General features: G+C 42.0%; 1 protein-coding gene and 1 non-coding gene across 2 annotated transcripts in view; one reads left to right on the forward strand and one right to left on the reverse strand.

The window, feature by feature from the left end:
- LOC124551102 (cytochrome P450 4C1-like) overlaps positions 1 to 21,474 on the reverse strand; it is a 166,656-nt gene that overhangs the window by 71,569 nt on the left and 73,613 nt on the right. The gene's annotated exons all lie outside the window — the stretch shown is intronic.
- On the forward strand, positions 1,020 to 1,093 carry Trnat-ugu. The gene has a single exon. It is a non-coding gene; the product is annotated as a tRNA-Thr (tRNA).

Raw genomic sequence — 21,474 nt, forward strand, 5'->3', positions numbered from 1 at the left:
CTGATTTAAAGTAAGAAATGTAATGTTCATTACACGGTACTGCTTCATAGAAAAGGAGCACAGCTAAATTGGACGTGAGGTGGCTATAGCACTAAACAAGTGCAAGATAGTTATTAAACTCTTATTCTCATTAATGTGATTACTCCGCAGACGTGACAAAAGTAAGGTTGATGATGAAATGATAATTAAATCGAAACCCTTAGCTGCCGACAGCTGTTGTTGATATTCATCAATGGGGACAGCTGAAAATGTGTGCCCCGACAGGGATTCGAACCCGGGATCCCCTGCTTACATGGCAGACGCTCTAACCATCTTCCTTTCTTTTTTTTTTTTTAATTGATCTCATTTTGTTCGTTGTATCTGCTCGGGGCGGACGTTGCAAGACACCCGTTTCAGTTCGTCATTGATCCATGGACTAAGTTTTTTATTACAGAGGGCAGCTAACCCTCTGACCGAACACGCTGAGTTAGCGTGCCGGCTTCCAGCTGAGCCACCAAGGGCACAGAGGATACTGCGACTGCAGGGACTCATCCCATGCACGCTTCCCGTGAGACTCACATTCCCAACTGTCCACAACCTACATTCGCAGTGTTCCTAATGGATATTTGCCCATTCACTCATTACTCGCGCCAGAAGAAGGTCAATAGCTGGGTAGCGTTTAACTATATATTAAGATGGTATCTGTTCCCGAAAGAACAGATACCATTGATGACCGTGCAGCTTCTCTAGAATGAAATGATAATTAAATCGAAGCTCTTAGCTGCCGACAGGTGTTTTTGATGTACATCAGTAGGGACAGCTGAAAATGTATGCCCCGACTGGGACTCGAACCCGGGATCTCCTGCTTACATGGCAGACGCTCTATCCATCTGAGTCGCCGAGAGCACAGAGTAATGAGTGAATGGGCAAATATCTATTAGGAACACTGCGAATGTAGCTTGTGGACAGTTGGGAATGTGGGTCTCACGGGAAGCGTACAAGAGATAAGTCCCTCCCTGCAGTCGCGCTATTCATTTGTGTCCTCGGTGGCTCAGGTGGATAGAGCGTCTGCCATGTAAGCAGGAGATCCCGGGTTCGAGTCCCGGTCGGGGTATACATTTTCAGCTGTCCCCATTGATGTATATCAATAACACCTGTCGGCGGCTAAGGGTTTCGATTTAATTATCATTTCATTCTAGAGAAGCTGCACGGTCATCAATGGTATCTGTTCTTTTGGGAATAGATATCATCTTCATATCAAGTTGGTGATGTTTAGTTTGGGGGGCGGTCAACTGCGTGGTTATCAGCGCCCGTACAAAGTCCCAAATTTTACCCAGTCCAATTTTTAACTCAGTCCAATCCAGCAACTGTCATGAATGATGCAGATGATGATGAAATGTTGAGGACAACACAAACACTCAGTCCCCAGTGGGGAGAAAATCCCCAACCCGGCCGGTAAAATCAAGTGATGCATCCTAATATCGTGTAGGACCTCCTGTTGCTCGGTGTAATGCAGCAGCTCGGCGTGGCATGGACTCAACAAATCATTGGAAGTCCCCTGCAGAAATATTGAACCACGTCGCCTCCCTAGAGATCCGTAATTGTGACAGTGTTGCTGGTGCAAGAATTCGTGCACGAAATGACCTTTCGATTATGCCGCATAAATATTCGATGTGAGTCACGTGGGGCGGTGTTGACCATCAAATCATTCACTCGAACTGTCGAGAATGTTCTTCAAACCAATCAGTAACATATGGAGCCCGGTGATGTGTTTGGGAACATGGCTGCAGATGGTCCCCATTTAGCTGAACATAACCGTTTACAGTCAATGACTGGTTCAGGTGGACTAGAGGACTCAGTTCATTCTACGTAAACTCAGCCCAACACCAGATGGCACAGTTGTTGACAACTTGGGTCCATGGTTTCCTGGAGTCTGCACCACACTCTAAACCTACCATCAGCTCTTACCAACAGAAATCGGGACTCATATGACCAGATCACGGTTGTCCAGTAGTCTAGGGTCCAACCATAATGGTCACGATCCCAAGAGAGGAGTTGCAGGCGATGTCGTGTTGTCAGCAAAGGCACTCGCGTCGGAGGTCTGCTGCCATAAACCATTAACGTGACATTTTGCTTCATTGTCCTAAGGCCGGTCAAAGATATGATCAAATACTAGTCAAATTTGTTTGACGAAGATATTTGACGTCGCGCTATAATATACACTGCCGTCATATTGTTCATCATATTTCAAGATGGCGGACAACAACCTCTTATTATGCGCTGCAGTTGCTAGTACCACAATTGCACAGCGTGTGTATTTGGATTAAAAGAGGCGAAAAAAAAGAAACATACTTGGATGAAGCCATTGGCATTACGTCGACATAGTAAAAGCATTCAGCAACATGTGTTACGAGAGCTGCTATTGGAGGACGTAAATTACTTACGAATGGGTGAGAGCGTATTTCAGTATTTGCTCAGTAAAGTGGCTTCTCATATTACAAAAGAGAATAATCTTTTGAGAAATGTATAACGTGCAGAAGACAGGCAAACTGTGGCACTGGGACTTCTTGACTCAGGAAAGAGCTACTCTAGTTTACTACACAGCACTCGAATATCACATTGCACATTAACCAAAATAATTCCAGAAAATTGTGAAGCTCAAAAATGGGTCAGATGGCTCTGAGCACTACGGGACTTAAAATCTGAGGTCATCATTCTCCTAGACTTAGAACTACTTAAACCTAATTAACCTAAGGACATCACACACGTCCATGTCCGAGGCAGGATTCGAACCTGCGACCGTAGCAGCAGCGCGGTTCCGGACTGAAGCGCCTAGAACCGCTCGACTACGGCGGCCGGCTATATCAGTGTTCCTAGGACAAAGGTGAAATTGCATTATTTATTATTTGCACGTTAAGCGACTTACTGCTAATGAAAACAATAGTTCCTTTACTGCGTGCTCGATACAAAGATTGAATAACGTCGGTGATAGGCTACAATCCTGTCTCATTCCCTTCCCAACCACTGCTTCCCTTTCATGCCCCTCGACTCTTATAACTGCCGTCTGGCTTCTGTAGAAATTGTCAATAGCCTTTCGCTCCCTGTATTTGACCCCAGCCACTTTCAGAATTTGAAACAGAATATACCAGTCAATATGATCAAAAGCTTTCTATAAGTCTACAAATGCTAGAAACTAGGCTTTGCCTTTCCTTAATGTTTCTTCTAAGATAAGTCGTAAGGTCAGTATTGCCTCACCTGTTCCTATATTTCTACGGAATCCAAACTGTTCTTCCCCAAGGTCAGCTTCTACCAGTTTTTCCATTCGTCTGCAAAGAATTCGTGTTAGTATTTTACAGCCGTGACTTATTAAACTGATAGTTCTGTCATTTTCACATCTGTCAACACCAGCTTTCTTTGGGATTGGAATTATTATATTCTGCTTGAAGTCAGAGGGTATTTCACCTGTCTCATACATCTTGCTCACCAGATGGGAGAGTTTTGTCAGGGCTGCCTCTCCCAAGGCTATCAGTAGTTCTAATGGGATATTGTCTAGTCCTGGGGCCTTATTTCGACTTAGGTCTTTCAGTGCTTTGTCAAACTTTTCACGCAATATCATCTCTCCCATTTCATCTTCATCTACGTCCTCTTCCATTTCCATAATATTGTCCTCAAGTACATCGCCCTTGTATAGACCATCTGTATACTCCTTCCACCTTTCTGCTTTCCCTTATTTGCTTAGAACTGGTTTTCCATTTCAGCTCTTGGTATTCATACAAGTGGTCGTCTTTTCTCCAAAGGTCTCTTTAATTTTCCTGTAGGCACTATCTTTATTAACCCTAGTGATATATGCCTCTACATCCTTACATTTGTCCTCTGCTTAGCCATTTTGCACTTCCAGTCGATCTCATTTTTGAGACGTTTGTATTCCTTTTCCGTGTTTCATTTATCGAATTTTTAAATTTTCTCCTTTCATCAATGAAATTCAATATTTCTTCTGTTACCCAAGGATATCTACAAGCCCTCGTCTTTTTACCTACTTGATCCTCTGCTGCCATTACTATTTCAGCTCTCAAACCTACCCATTCTTCTTCTACTGTATTTCTTCCCCCGTTGTTGACAATCGTTCCCTTATGCTCTCTCTGAAACTGTCTACAACCTCTTGTTCTCTCAGTTTATCCAGGTCCCATCTCCTTAATTTCCCACCTTCTCGCAGTTTCTTCAGTTTTAATCTACAGTTCATAACCAATAGATTGTGGTCAGAGTCCACATCTGCCCTTGGAAATGTCTTACAATTTAAATCTGTCTTACCATCATATAATCTATCTGAAACCTTTCAGTGTCTTCAGGCCTCTTTATACGACCTTCTTTCATGATTCTTGAACCAAGTGTTAGCTATAACAATGTTACGGTCGGTGCAGAATTCTACTAGGCGGCTTGCTCTTTCATTCCTTTCATTCCTTACCCTCCAGTCCATATTCACCTATTAGTCCTTCTCTTCCTTTCCCTACTATCGAATTCCAGTCCCCCATGACTATTATATTTCCGTCTCTCTTCACTACCTGAATAATTTCTTTTACCTCGTCATACATTTCATCTATCTCTTCGTCATCTGCAGAGCTAGTTGGCATATAAACTTGTATTACTGTGGTAGGCGTGGGCTTCGTATCTATCTTGGCCACAATAATGATTTCACTATGCTGTTTGTAGTAGCTTTCCCGCATTCAAACTACGTACGCAGGAAACCATCAATTTCATGAAACTTTAGTATTGTAATTGTAAGAGTGTAGACACGAAGCCGACGCCTACCACAGTAGTACACCTTGCCTCCTGTTCCCAAGACCTCAATGTCCTAGACCTTTGGTTACGGGGAACTTGAACGAATTGGTCTACGCCACGGCAACCAACGATGTGCAAACACTACAGAGTTGCTTCTTCAAGGCATGCCGGCAGCTACAACAAAAACTAGGTATACCTCGAAGGGCGCGTCATTCCTTACGCTGGAGGTCAGAGGGGTTCATTGTCATGAATGCACACCACGTCAAACGCCGGACCCATGCTTATTGGACTTGTCTCAGGATGTATGCATTTCCGGATCCATGTTTTTTAGACTTTTTTTTCATGTTTCGATCAGTAGTACCACCTCTTGAAGTATTCGGAACTTTTTCTCAACACTGTGTCAAGCAATACTGTATTCGAACATTACGTGGATGTTTTCCAACTCACAAGCTTTAATTTTCATTTTTACACATTCAGAGAAAGCCGCCATACATCACACCATACAGAAATTGTATCCAAGTTATCCTGTATCCCCCTTCAGCCACCCAACGACGACACCTTACCGTATAACGCAGCGTCATGAGTTTACGTCGTAGATTACAGCTCATCCTGTCTTTTCTTCCCATCCGTTGTATCGTTTATGTACGTAGAGAACAAGAGTTGTCATGCAAAGGATTGACAAAGATATGGAAATACGGTGTTATAGAACAGCTGGCATTGAATACAGATTCCAGTCGTCTCGGAATGGACAAATACAAATCCTGTGTGGTCTTAAAGCCATGGTTCCTGCGAAATAGTAGAGAATTAAGGTGGTGGTGATGGAGGTGGATAGCACTCACGCGTCCCTCTTTCCAAAGTAGAACACAAAGGCTCAATAATATTGAGATATGGTAACTGTGATGGCTAAGGGAGATGTGACAATTCATTCTCGAGCTCACAAAATCAGTCCTGGACGATGTGAGCTGTCGTCTTGGAACACAGCATCGCCATGGAGAACAAACATTGCATCATCAGCCAAAATACCGACCGCCATGCCGCAGTGGTAACACTGGTCCTCATCACATCACCGAAGTTAAGCGCTGTCGGGCTGGGCTATCACTTGGATGGGTGACCATCCGGTCTGCCGAGCGCTGTTGGAAAGCGGGATGCACTCAGCCCTTGTGAGGCAAACTGAAGAGCTACTTGATTGAGAAGTAGCGGCTCCGGTCTCGTAAGCTGACATACGGTCGGGAGAGCGGTGTGCTGACCACGTGCCCCTCCATATCCGCATCCATTGACGCCTGTGGGCTGAGGTTGACACGGCGGCCGGTCGGTACCGTTGGGCCTTCCAGGGACTGTTCGGACGGAGTACAGTATCAGCCAAAATGGTCACATAATCATTGGCTGCAATAAGACTTGGCAGAATAACCATAGAATACCCATAGAATATATCTGCCCAAATCATCACTGAACCCCCTGGCATGTTTCACTCTTGGGACGTAATCTCGGCGAGAAGCTAGAAACAGAGTGAAACAAGACTGATCCGACCACATGACATTCTTCCATTGCCCCATGCTCCTGGTTTTGTGGTTTCAGCACCACGTTTTCCTGTTACGAGCATTTCCGTCAGTAGTGACTGGTTTTGGAATTCCAGATCGCCCACGAATTCCCAACTTACGGCGCCATATTAGCGTTGTTTTGGTGCTGATACTGTCCATATAGATCTACGTCTATACTCGGTAATCCACCGCACAGTGAGTGGGGGAGGGTACCGTTTACCACTGCTAATCATTTCCTTTCCTGCACCAACCGCGGGGGAAAAACGACTATCTATATGCCTCCGTATGAGTGCTAATTTCTCGTATCTTATCTTCGTGGTCCTTACGTCCAAGGCATATTGGCGGCAGTAGGATCATTGAGTAGTCAGCTTCAAATGGCGATTCTCTAGATTTACTCAGTAGTGTTCCTCGAAGACAATGTCGCCTTCCCTCCGGGGATTCCCATTACAGTTCCGAACCATGCGTGTTGTTCGAACCTACCGGTAAGAAATCTTGTAGCTCGCCTCTGAATTGCTTAGATGTCTTCCTTTACATCTACATCTACATCTACATCTACATGGATACCCTGCAAATCACATTAAAGTGCCTCGCAGAGGGTTCATCGTACCACCTGCACAATACTCTATTGTTCCAATCTCGTGTATCGTTCTTTGTTTTGATCTTCTCGTGACTTTATTAGTCGATAAACGAGAGCGTAATCTGCAAACAACCGAAGACGGCTGCTCAGAATGTCTGCAAAATCGTTTATATAGATAAGGAACAGCAAACGGCCTATAACACTACCTTGGGGAACGCCAGAAATCACTTCTGTTGTACTCTATGACTTTCCATCAGTTACTGCGAACTGTGACCTCTCTGACAGGAAATAACAAATCCAGTCACATAACTGAGACAATATTCCATAAGCACGCAATTTCACTACGAGCCGCTTGTGTGGTACAGTGAGAAAAGCCACCCGGAAATCCAGAAATACGGAATCGATCTGAAATCCCTTGTCAATGGCACTCAACACTTCATGTGAATAAAGAGCAAGTTGTGTTCCACAGGAATGACGTTTTTTAAACCCATGTTGACTGTGAGTCAAGAGACCGTTTCCTTCGAGGTAATGCATAATGTTCGAACACATGTTCTAAAATCCTGCTGCATATCGACGTTAACGATATGGGCCTGTAATTTAGTGGATTACTCCTACTACCCTTCTTGAATATTGGTGTGACCTGTGCAACTTTCCAGTCTTTGGTTAAGGATTTTTCGTCGAGCGAACGTTTGTATATGATTGTTAAGTATGGAGCTAACGCATCGGCATATTCCGAAACGAACCTAATTGGTATACAGTCTGGACCAGAAGACTTGCATTTGTTAAGTGATTTAAGTTGCCTCACTACTCCGAGGATATTTACTTCTACTGAAAGGGTACAGTACCGCCCGACATTGAAAATAGGTACCACATACTTCATTATTTTTGTCAGAACAAAATTATTTTTTTTGTAAAACTAACTGAATTTCAATTAATACAGCGAAGCCGGATACCAGTGTGGGAAAGAATGACAATTTATTTATTTAATTGATCACATGTACACTCCTACAAAGTAAATCCCTACATCCAGTTTGGTGAGATCTGTGAAATGAATGAATGTATGGTCGTCTGCTAACCGCAGATAGTGAATGTCGAGGATAGAAACGGCAGAAACTATCAGAATAACAGGAGAGCATGGAATCCTGGCATTTCATTCTTGTCATAATGGATTGAAGGATAGGAGAAACTAATCCAACATATCAGCCCTTAGCATCTTGCCTTAAAACACATGCAGCTGGCACTGAAAATTGTCTGTGTAGCAGACATACTCTACTGATATGTAGGAATGCAAATACCATACTTCGGATCAGAGAATAAAACACCAGTAATGGAATCTGTTAGGCTGGTCTCTCAGAGCAAAATTTGCAAATTTTTATTTCGAACAGTAAAGTAAAAGGACTGTTTCCTCAAAGAAACCAGTTGCTAAAATGTTATGTAATAATGCCAATGAGTCCAGTTTAAATAGTGCGGTTTGAATATTGCAGGTACTTAACACGTAACGAAAAAATCAACGTTGAGATCTGTATGGAATAGGGTACGTTTATACTGCTGTTACAGCTAACATCAGTAATGTAATCGAAGTTTTTAAATTAGATGCCATCTGATCTATAGTATGTCATTGTCGTGGTGACAGTTATAATGAAGTGCTGTGTATGGTTGTTCGGAATCTGGTGTTAGGGAAAGAGACCACTAGCACCAAAGTTTCTAACACTTGGGCTGCCCATTTCTCCCAGCTTGTATTCTCTGCACACATTTAATTTTCATGTAAGCACAGATTCCTAACTAGGAAATTCTTTACTGTGTATAGTGGACCATTCAGAGTGAGGCGGATTGTCCATGAAAATGCTGCACTGATTGAGACGATCAAGGGAAAACAATCGCGTGGGCTTCATCAAATTTCTAACATCAAATTGTGGAAAAGTTAAGGATAGATCGAAAGTAGGCAATTTATGGTAGATAGTCAGTGTATTTATTTGTGGTGTGTAACGTTGTGCAGGATCAAAATCGAACATAAGAATTTTCAGGCGGGATGTCAGGAAGTATGACGGAATAGACTGGTCGAATGAGTCATGAACAGGAGTCGACAGAGTGGTGTATGTAAGTATTTTTTTGTCATATGAATAAGGATCAAGCAGAAACGACGTGATGATTAGTGAGCGGATAAAGATGGTAGATAGAGAAGCGACGTGATAAATAGTAGTGGATAAAGTTGATATTTAAGGAGAGAAGCGACGTGAAGCAGTGTGATTAATAAAGAGAGATTCGACGTGATGAAACAGTGGTAATTAAAGGTGAGTAGAATTAATAATGTGGAGATGTCTGAGATGTATGTTACAGAGAGGCCTGTGTATGCTGTAATAGAGATTGATGCCAATGGCGAAGGAAGACCAGGAAATGATGGAGTAATGGACGGACGGAGAGCCGAAATACGAATGAAGAGATGAGGACAACTGCACAATGTGAAAGGACATAAAGGGAGTATGAGATCCAGATGGTGAACGTTGTGGAATACTGACGTAAGATGTAATATAAGTGTAAATCTAATTCTTACCATAAGATTTGCGATTTGGCAAAAATAATTTTTGTTGTTGTTGTTGTTGAAGCCTGGTACCAGTATAACTAATCAAAACGGTACCAAGAATGTGTACAGTTATTTTGCAGGATAAATAATTTGTGTATTTTTTGTTCTTAGATGAAATGCCGCAATTCTAAAGTGATATTTAGCAGGAGGAATAATCGGTAAAGTGAATGCAGAGGTAAGCCGATGGAGAGAGGTGCCAAAGTGAAAGGACGAATTCGGAGACTGGAATGCTATCTCCGAAACAGCTTCATGTGTTATGTGGTTGAGTATAAGGGAGCAAAGGTATGGTATGTTGTGAGTGTGGTGGTGATATGAGTATGAGGGAGCAAAGGTATGGTATGTTGTTGTGAGTGTGGTGGTGTTAAGGTTAGCTGACTTCTAGACCTATTCTGTTAGTGTATTAATGGATTGAATGAGAAGGAAAATGTGATGTCTGGTGAGTGAGAGTCGTAGAGTAGTGTGATCAATGTGCACACTCCTGTAAAGTGGATGCTACCGATCTGTAACTAAAACATTATTGTGTATTGTTTGATTGGGATGAACCTCGATGTCAGGTCAGCATCTGACATGTGGATGGCACATACGTGTCCTAGAAATGTTGTTATATATAATAAAATGTAAAATGCATAAAGAGATACTAATTTCAGTCTGTCACAAGCACAAAGGTGCATTGTATGTTGTAGATTTAGAGTCACCAGTTTCTAAAATGTTTATTGTGTTAGGATGTTAAAGTAGTTTACTATTTAATAACGTGTGGTAGGTAATTGAGAGCTGTGTAGATTATTTCTTATTTTTTTGTTAGAACACTTTCAAGGGGTATTAATTTCAGTCTGTCACAAGCACAAAGGTTCACTGTATATTGTAGTTTTAGAATAAACAGTTTCTAATATTTTCACTGTGATAGGATGTTAGAGTGGCCTATTATTTGATATTGTAATTATGAGCTGTATAGATTGCTTATTATTCCTTTTGTTTTTTTTTACACTTTCATGTTTTGTATGAGGGACGACAGGTACAATCAATAGCACAAGTGTGGGCTGTATATAGAAAAGGGATAAATGTTGATGTTGTATGTGTAGAAAACTAGGGGGTATGATTTTATGTTTCTTTTAGAACAAAGATTCTTTTATTACCAATGTATCTAATAGATCATACATGTAATCAATGAGTATTTAAATATATCCTTTTGTCTGTAATGTTGCGAGATGCACGGAAGGGTCTGACTGATTGGGTGTCGTAACGCCCATACCGCTAGCGGGCCGAGCTGACGTCACCATGGCGACAGGCGACAGAGCCGGTGGGTTGTTTGGGGGAAGAGACCAAACAGCAAGGTCATCGGTCTCATCAGATAAGGGAAGGATGGGGAAGGAAGTCAGCCGTGCCCTTTCAAAGGAACCATCCCAGCATTTGCCTGGACCGGTTTAGGTAAATCACGGAAAACCTAAATCAGGATGGCCAGACGCGGGATTGAACCGTCGTCCTCCCGAATGCAAGTCCAGTGTGCTACCACTGCGCCACCTCGCTCGGTAGGGAACCAGTCAGCAACTTTTTTGACCCCAAGAAAATCACAGAATGAAATGGTTCTGTGTGACTCGCAAGATAGGGAATAATGTATTTGTACTTGTAATTGTGTAAATTTTTTTATGTGTTTCATTCCTGAAGGGACAGCAAGTGTAATTGTATTTCACTAACATTTGTGTTTAGAATAGTTAGTGTTTTTTTTGGTTTGTTCTAGGTTATCAAGTTCACGTAGCATGTTTATTAGAATATTTGGTACAATGATGCTTTAATTATTAGCCAGTGGCGTAATACTAACGTAGTGGCTCTTGTAGCATTGATCAGTAAGGTTGTCACAGGGGACAAGAGTTTGCATTGCACAACAAATATCGGATTAATTGATGCATTTTGATGTCATGGACAGTAATGATATTGTTGGTGTGTTGACTGAAGCCGCTTATTTTATTATCACAGTGGTGATATTTCACATTAAAGTGTAACGAAGGCTAGTCGAAATGCAAGTTCTTGTCGTCTAAATGTGTGACACAGAGAAATGAGCAGTAGAGTAAGATACGAGAGCTACTGGTGGATTCAAGCACTTTATGCTAAACTATTTACTGCGTGTATTGATCAAAGTTGATGGACTGACTGGCTCAGCAGCAGGTATTTGTACTGGTGGATAAGTATAAGGTTAAACTGACTGTCGAGTAGTTGTGGCAATTGCTTAGGTGATGATAGTTAATGAGATATGACATGATGTCTTAGATGAACTATATTACGTAACCAGTATGTAACTTGTGGTATTTTTCATTGTTTTTCTTCTCAGTTTTATTTCTCTGTAGGTTTGATGTATATTTTAGAGTAATGGTATGGAGCCTGACATTCTACGTGTAACTAGTGTACGAAATTTTTTCTTTTGTTGATTTTGTTTTGTATTTAGACATTGCCGTGTAAAGATTATTACAACGCAATTTATGAATGTCAGATTACTTGTTCTGTGTTTGGATGGTGAGCTACTTAAAATTTCATGAGTACAATTAGTATTTTTTTTATTTGTCATAGAATTAGTGAAGTTTGGATTACTCATAAAAATAACGAAGATCCCAGTAGCTAAGCCAATTTTTATCTCACCATTATTTTTTATTTCTATGATGTGATGTTTTATTTGTCATTTGGATTGTTGTAAATATGTATGTGTACATTACTCCGGATTGTGGAGTGTACAATAATGCAACAACTGTGTCAGTAATTTGGTAAAGTAACAGCATTTCGTCGTCTATTTGAGGTCACCAGGGGCTAAGGTCTCCTCCTGGTTATTTTGATGACTTGCTATGTTTGTTCTAATACAGTTTTCTTAAAAAAATGTTCGGAACTACCCTCGCATTGCAAGGATAGTACCGTGCCATTTTTTTCTGCATGGGTAGCCGGTGGTGAAAGGGTACAGTACCGCCCGACGTTGAAAATAGGTACCACATACTTCATTATTTTTGTCAGAACAACACATTTTTTTTTTTTTTGTAAAACTAACTCAATTTCAATTAATACAGCGAAGCCGGATACCAGTGTAGGAAAGAATGACAATTTATTTATTTAATTGATCACATGTACACTCTCACAAAGTAAATCCCTACATCCAGTTTGGTGAGATCTGTGAAATGAATGAATGTATGGTCGTCTGCTAACCGCAGATAGTGAATGTGAATATATGATCATCTTTGAGTCGATCCCTTGGCCACCTTTGGTGGGACCAAAGAGATGAAATTTACCTGAGCTTTGAGCGCCTGAAATGTCGCTGACCAATACGATAGCTAGGTGCTTCCCCCACCTCGACAGAGATGGGAGAGGACCTAGAGAACGGCCATGTTTCGGCACTCTGCCGCTGGATCTTGTGCTGTTAAGACCTATTTTAGTTGTGCTCCGTAATGACGAAAGAGTGGAGACATGGTATGCATGTGGAATATTTAAGAGTAGTTTGAAATATTAATTTCTCTATTTGAGGAACTTTCGTGGGGAGAATTAAATATCAGGCAGGTAATATTAAAGGGATTGTAGTAATCATCGGAAGTGACCAACGGTCACAATGAAACCACGTGTAGCAATAAGTTGAAATACTTCCGCGTGCTTAAGTTAAGCTGAATTACTAGCATGTGTACAATAAGTTGAAATATTTAAGAAATAGCGTGTGTACCATAAGTTGAAATATTTAAGAAATGGCGTGTGCAGGACTTGAAATTAGAGACGAGTACTTCCACGTGGTGAGTACTGTGTGAGTCTCAATCTGTGTATGAGACAAAGGATAAAGAGAAGTACTCGTCCATGGTATCAGTTGAGGACTCGCGTGTGTGATGAATACGTTCTTAATATTACCTTGCGTGATATAATTCCGTGTGACGCTAGATTCAAACTCTGAGAGAGAAGCAAGGTGAGTCGGCCGTCTATCCAGCAACGCCACTTGGCTTGCATTGCACAGGAAGACGTGCATATATCTCCAGAGTTCATAGTAGGAAAGTAGAATTACGAAGTGGGGCTGTGTCGTGTGAAACTGGGATAAATATTAATTGAAGTGGGAAAGCTGAAAGTGATAATGTTGTGACTATTCTCTGTGTAGTATTTCATGTCATAGTGTGGTGTATGATGTAATTTGGGTATGTGTGGTTTGCATGGGAGAGTAGCGTGGTAGTTTCGAAAGATTAGTGGGTTATGCTTGTTCCTTCGGTACCGCTCAGTCTGAAGGAAAGTTTAGTGATGATGATTGTGAGAGTCGAAGTGTGAGGTATAATAAAAGATCCACCATCCTATCCAGAAAGTGCACTGTAGCGTTAAAAATAATTACGAGACCATAATATAGAGATTCACCATTGTAAAGCCATACCCACTGGGCGGAATTTCTCATGTGTTATTGTTGTAGGTTGTAGAATTTGTGTGTTTAGGTTAGAGAATTTATCGGAATAAATAAGATAGTGAAAAGAAAAAGATTGGTGGACTTTTCCTTCGAATTGTATGTTGTCATAATGTCCCGAATTTATAATGTGTGCGCCATTCATATTCTGTGCGGTGGCCACGTGTTGACAAAAGCCGTTAAATAAAAGACAAAAAGAAAATGTGGTATTGCCAGTGCATAGTGTACAGTCAGAGTTCTGTAAATTACTGATAGATGCGTGTTTCCGTTGCGTATTAATCATATAGGAGGATAACTTGTAACTAATGTGTGAGTACTAGAGTTCATGTTACTCGATAAATAAGAATGAATCCACTCGCTTGGCAGACCACTCATCTTGCAGGCCTGACTGCTTGATGCCACAGTATGAGCAAGCCATGTGGGTGTCTCTCACTACGTTACTCATGTTTAATCCGGCCTGGTACGGAACCCAAACACTCGACCAGTACTCAAGAATAGAGCTCAACGCTGCCCTATATGCAGCCTCCTTTACAGGTGAATCACACTTGCCTAGAACTCTACCAATAAACAGAAGTCGACCATTCGCCTTCCCTACCACAATCCTTACACACTCGTTCCATTTCATATCGCTTTTGCAATGTTGCCACCAGATATTTAAGCGAGGTGGTTGTATCAAGCAGCAACTACGAATGTTGTACCTGAGCTTTACGAGACTCTTTTTCCTACTCATCCGCATTAAATTAGGTTTTTCTACACGCAGACCTAGCTTCCATTAATCACGTCAGCTAGAAAATTTGTTTAAGTCATCTAGTATCCTCCTATAGTCACTCAACTTTGACACCTTACCATACACCACAGAGTTATCAGCAAAACAACCGCAGATTGCTGGCCACCCTGTCTGCCAAATCACTTATGTGTATAGGGCACTCCTGACGATATTCTTGTCGTTGATGAACATTCGCCGACGAGGACAACATATTGCGTTCTATTATTTAAGAATTCTCGAGCCACTCAGATATCTGTGAACTTATTCCATATGCTCGTATTTTCATTAACAGCCTGCAACGGGCCACCGTGCCAGATGCTTTTTGGAAATCTGGAAACTCGGAATGTGCCTGTTGCCCTTCATCCGTAATTCTCAGTATATCATGTGAGAAAAGGACAAGCTGAGTTTCGTACGAGCGATTCTTTCTAAAACCATGCTGATTCGTGGACATAAGATTCTCGCTCTGAAGAAAATTTATTGTTTTCGAACTGAGAACGTGTTCATGGATTCTGCAGCAAACCGATGTTAGGGATGTTGGTCTTTAATTTTGTAATTTTGCGATCTGATCATTTGCTCCTCTTATATACAAAGTCACCTGCGCTTTTCTTCAGTCACTTGTGGCTTTGTGCTGGGCGAGACATTCGAAATAAATGCAAACTTGGTAAGTGGCCAATACTGTAGAGCACTCTTTGAAAAATCTGAATTGTGATTCCATCCGGACCTGGTGACTTATTTGTTTTGAAATATTTCAGTTTTTTCCTCTACGCTAGTGATGTTTATTACTATGACGGTATATATGTAAGATTCTCCTTCGTGAACGATTTATTGGACGTGAAATTTAAAACTTCGGCCTTCGTTTTGCTATACTCAACTTACACACCAGACTGGTCAACAAGTGGCTGCAGAGAAGCGTTTACACCCACTTAGAGATTTTACATAGGACCAGAATTTTCCCGGGTTCTCTGCCGGATCTTTTGCTGAGGTATAACGGTGGTAATAGTTGTATGCTTCGCGCATAAATATTTTCACAGACGCACGAATTTCTATTAACTCATTCTATACTGACGTTGTCGGTAATGTCGGCCTATTTGTTACTAAAAGGCCTAAGGAATACCCTGTAAGAGGTCCAGGACTAAGGAATTTATTGCTGCGCAGATGTCACTTCGTTGGATTGCTCACGCGCTGCCTGCGATATGTGAGCTACAATAGAATCGCAGACCAGAGAGCAGTGTCGGCAGCAGTAGTGGTAGTAGCTCGCAGTCGGGCGGTTAGGTCAGGTCGTTCTTACAAGGGAACCTCCCCATCGCACCCCCCTCAGATTTAGTTATAAATTGACACAGTGGATAGGCCTTGAAAAACTGAACACAGATCAATAGAGAAAACAGGAAGAAGTTGCATGGAACTATGAAAAAATAAGCAAAATATACAGACTGAGTCGTCCATGTACAAGATATGCAACATTAGGGACGGTGTAAGTGGAGGAGCGCCGTGGTCCCGTGGTTAGAGTGAGCAAAGGTCTTGGATTCGAGTCCTCCCTCATGTGAAAATTTTACTTTCTTTATTTTCGCAAAGTTACGATCTGACCGTTCGTTCATTGACGTCTCTGTTCACTGTAACAAGTTTAGTGTCTGTGTTTTGCGACCGCACCGCAAAACCGTGCGATTAGTAGACGAAAGGACGTGCCTCTCCAACGGGAACCGAAAACATTTGATCGCAACGTCATAGGTCAACCGATTCCTCCACAGGAAAACACGTCTGATATATTCTATACGACACTGGTGACGGCATGTGCGTCCCATGACAGGAATATGTTGTCGACCCACCTAACTTGCACACTAGGCGAATGGGTACAAAGATTCTTCTACCTTGCCCGATTTAGGTTTTCTTGTGAATGTGATAATCACTCCCAAAAAAGTGATGAAAACACAAGAGTTTGTCACATAAACTGCAACAAATGAATGCAACAGTTTCACAGTCGCACAGTTCTCCCTGTGCTCTGTCAAAACATATGTTTTTTACGTTTTCAAATGTTTCCGTGTGTAGACCGTAAAATTGTGCATATGTCCAAGCAAATCTGAACATGCCCTGGAATTTTGGAGAGCGAAGTTGATTATGTGTGAGAGCCTGAACTTTGATAATTGTCTGAAAATAAAAAAATTAAACTTTTCTCTCGAGAGAAGATTCGAACCGAGGACCTCGCGTTCCGCAGCTGCTCACGCTAACCACAGGACCACGGCGCTCGTAAGCTTGCACTCTCCTAAATGTTGCATACATTGCGCATGGACTACTCAGTTTGTATATTTTGCTTATTTTTTCTTAGTCCCACACAACTTCTTCCTGTTTTCTCGATTGATCTGTGTTCAGTTTTTCATGGCCTATCCCTGTGCCAGCTTATAACTAAATCTGAGGGGGGTGCGATGGGGAGGTTCCCTTGTTAGAGAGCAGTTGTCGAGTTGTTTAGCTCACAGAGAGCACTTGTGTCCTGTATGGAATTACCAAGGCCGGTCGTGGAGAACGGTGGCGGTGCATGAGCGATGTAGTTTAAGGCAAAAGCAAAAATTATGATTATTTATTGCCTCCCTCATATGTAATTTGCAAGAACTCATTTTGTACTAATGTTATATCCAAGTCACATGTAAATAATTTTTCAATAATAATCTTTCTTATAAAGATAACTTTTGACAGTCATTCATCTGAATTTGAAGTTTTTGATAATTTCTGCTATCCATAGTCATGCCAATTATCGTAAAGAAAAGTCAGTTTTTTTTATACATATCAAAATCTAGTGGCCAGCATTGCACTGGGCTGTGCCAGAAAAATTTCTTACAGGAGCAGATATATACGCGTTATTCGGCGACTTAATTGAGGTAAGAATTTTCAGTTTATTCAGAATGCCTTTTCAGGGCCATGACGCAGCATTGATGACGTCCAGATTTACCAGTTTATGTTCACAGTCACTTAATTATTGAAAGGTTATATATGAGTCACATTTTCATTGGGAGGTTAGTCCGATTTTTATTGGGAGGTTACGGAAATAAACTGTTAGGCGGTTGCAACCCATTGTGTGTTGGCTGCCGATCAAGCCACTCAAGACAGTTTTCAGAATACGTGTTCAAAAGTAACTCGCCCAACTGACTGTCTGTGCCTCCTGCAATGAATCCGTAGACATCCCAGTCTATACTCGGTGGGTTAAAGCCACCTCAGACTAGTACTGCATGACCTCGGTATTTACACGCTATTGACAGTAGACTTTATTTGAACGACTCTAGAACTGTCACAGCAGAATCGGGCGGCGGTAAAAACATCCAGCAATTAACTTGGTTTCACTTACGCCTGTTGTACGCGACCAGATGGCTTCATTGTCACTCTCAACTTCGACCTCAATAGAGACAATATTTTTGTCCGTTGAATACTCACCTCCTGTCGCCTTCCCTGCTCTCTTGAAGTTAAATTGTCTTTTGAGCTGGACGCGCTGTGGATTCACATCTGCTTCAACAGAACAAACAATAGGTCGATGTTGTGTGCGTGGAATTACGTCTGTAAAGCAAAGAAATACGTTGCAAACGTAATCACACGCACACAACATCGACCTATTGTTTGTTCTGTTGAAACGGCTGTGAAACCAGAGCGCGTCCAGCCCAAATGGCTCTGAGCACTATGGGACTTAACATCTGAGGTCATGTCCCCAAGAACTTAGAACTACTTAAACCTAACTAACCTAAGCAGATCACACACATCCATGCCCGAGGCAGGATTCGAACCTGCGACCGTAGCGGTCGCGCGGTTCCAGACTGCAGCGCCTAGAACCGCTCGGTCACCCCGGCCGGCCGTCCAGCTCAAAAGACAATTTAACTTCAAGAAAGCAAAGTGGGAGAATTTCATACAAGAACTTGATGTCCTAAATCTCGACGCATCACCAGAGAGGTAAGATGATTTTGTCAAAACAGTCCAAGCCATCTCACGTAAATATATCCCGAGAGGATGCAGAACGAACTATATCCCAGGACTCGATGAAGAGTCCAAATCACTGCTGGAGAGATATGAACAACTATTTGAAATAGATCCACTCTATGATGAAACAACAAAAACATAAATTCCATATCAGTTTCCAGAAGCAGAAAATGGTGTGATTTGGTATCTAACCTAGATATGAAACAGAATAAAAAACTTTGAACATAGCTGCTAAGGGTCAGTGACCGTGTCAGAATTAAATTAGAACAAATAAGCCCTCCCGTGTCCACTCAGGTACGAGCAGCCCTTAGCGGCTCGCCATTTTATCTTATTTACAACTTTTCATGACGTCGCCTTTCCGGCTTATATTTTTTTAGAATGTGACTTGTAAGTACTGCATCTCTTTCCAGTCAGTATACACTTTAGTTTATTAATGTTTTATATACCTATTATGTTTTAGAACAGTTAGTTTAATTCTGAAGACGACGCTCAATGTAGCGTCGAAACCTGGTCAATCTTGACTTAATGTTTGTGACCGAGGGCATATTTGTTCTAACATGAAACAGAATAGCCGAAAAGGGTGGAAATTATTGAGGACCCTCAACAATGGCCCAACCAATACTCCCCCTGCCCTCTCAAATGTAACCCCTGACGAAATTGCTCATCAATTACTTCTCAATGGCAAGACTAAAGGAGAATCAGAAAAATCTAAATTCATTATACAGGCAGATTAAAAGCAGTATCTCAACACCCCTTTTACCTTAAAAGAACTGGAAACAGTTTTCACAAGTATAAAGAGTAATACAGCTGCTGGCCTAGACTAAATACGGACGGAACAAAAAAAATTTGGATCTGCCACAAAACAGTGGATGGTAAACTTTATGAACACCTGCATTTCAAAATTGCAAATCCTCAAGATCTAGCGTCAAGCCAAGTTAATAGCACTTTTAAAGCCTGGGAAAGAACCAACAGACCCAAAAAGTTTCCGTCCGGTTTCACTCCTTTGTCATTTTACAAGGTAATGGAAAGGCTGATCCTAAATCGAATATCAGAGTATATTGATAAAATACTCATAAAAGAGCAGTCCGGCTTCCGACCAGGAAGGTCTTGCTGTGGACAGATCCTTAATTTGACTCAGCATATTGAGGATACACTGTATGCTGCAAAACAGGAGATATGTCGTCTCTCTCCAAGGCAAGAAGAGTCGATGGAGAACACAGAAAAATGGTCTCCCTCAGGGAAGTGTGCTGTCTCCACTGTTATATAATATCTACACAAATGACCAGCCAATTAACTCTTCAACTAAGGCCTTCATATACGCTGATGATAGAGCACTCGCTGCCCAAGGTGAGACCTTTGAGGAAGTAGAGGTGAAACCGACAACTCTTGAAAATTTGGCCAAGTATTACGATGAAAACCAACTGAAACCGAACCCTGGAAAGACCCAAGTCTGTGGATTCCATCTTAGAAATAGGGAAGCCAAAAGGAAACTGAACATCACTTGGAGAGGAGTACAACTACTCCACTGCGAAAATCCTTAACACCTTGGGGTGATGATGGACCGTTCTCTCACATTCAAAGCCCATTGTGTAGAAACGAGCCTCAAAGTAAAAGCGCGGAACAACATCATCGGCAAACTTACAGGAACCACCTGGGATGCCCAGCCAAAAGTGCTTAAAACATCTGCCTTGGCACTATGTTTCTACGCCGCAGAATACGCAGCACCCGTCTGGCAGAACTCGGTACATGCCAAACATGTAGATACAGCCCTGAACGAGACAGGACGCATTGTTACAGGCTGCTTACGACCTACTCCCGTCAATAAGCTGTACCAAATTATGGGTCTAGCACCGCCACGCATTCGAAGGCAAGCTGCAGCAGAAGTGGAGAAGAAAAAACAAGAAATCGACCCTAGACATACTCTGTTGGGCCATGACCCTCAACAGCCAAGACTCAGGTCAAGAAAAAGCTTCCTACAGAAAACTATGGCGATTCGTTCATCTCTCAGAACTCGCAGAGAGGAGCTTTGGCGAGACTCCCTAGCTGCAGACAATCACATAACGGTCAAGGAGGAAATAGCCGAAGGTTCACACCTGTCATACGTAACCTGGAAGACTTTTAACAGACTGCGAGTTGGGGTGTCAAGGTGCAAAGCCAACCTACGGAGGTGGGGCTTCAGTAATGAGGAGGAAACTTGTCAGTGTGATGACGTGCAGGACGAACAGCACCTGCTAGCCTGCAGGAACCTACCGGCTGCATGCACTATCTGTGATCTAGCTGCAGCCAGCGAACCTGCTGTGACAACCGCCGAATACTGGGCCGGTCAAAAAATATAATCATCTTGCTGCTTGTTTGTATATATTATTGAATCTGTGTCATAAATACTACTGTACATATTTAATTTTGCAAATTTGTTATGTGAATCAATACTTATTAGTTTTTGTAATTATTTTATGTCCTGGACTCGAAAAATAAATAAATCCTGTGGCCTTCAGTCTGTCTTTCTGACATGTGTTCCATGAGACGCTAAATATCTCACAGCTCTCTGTCGGGTTTGAGACAGCGCTCGGTCCGGAGAATAATTTGAGTGCGAGAACTTCAATGGAGAGTAGTAAATTTGGGATCTTTGGTACGAATACTTCGACAATTTACTGATTAAATTTTGACAGTCGGAGTGTCTTTACTCTGAATGAGGTCTGATTTCCCTTGCTGCTTATCGAGTGGCGGGTGTTCATCAGAGTACCGCGAACTGTCACCCGGCCTAAAGAGCCTCACGTGCACTCCACAGTTCGCTGCTCGTGGTCTCGCGGTATCGTTCTCGCTTGGCGAGCACGGGGTCCCGGGTTCGATTCCCGGCGGGGTCAGGGATTTTTCCTGCCTCGAGATGACTGGTTGTGTCGTCTTCATCAT

Source organism: Schistocerca americana, chromosome 9 (assembly GCF_021461395.2).
Source record: "Schistocerca americana isolate TAMUIC-IGC-003095 chromosome 9, iqSchAmer2.1, whole genome shotgun sequence".
NCBI lineage: Eukaryota > Metazoa > Arthropoda > Insecta > Orthoptera > Acrididae > Schistocerca > Schistocerca americana.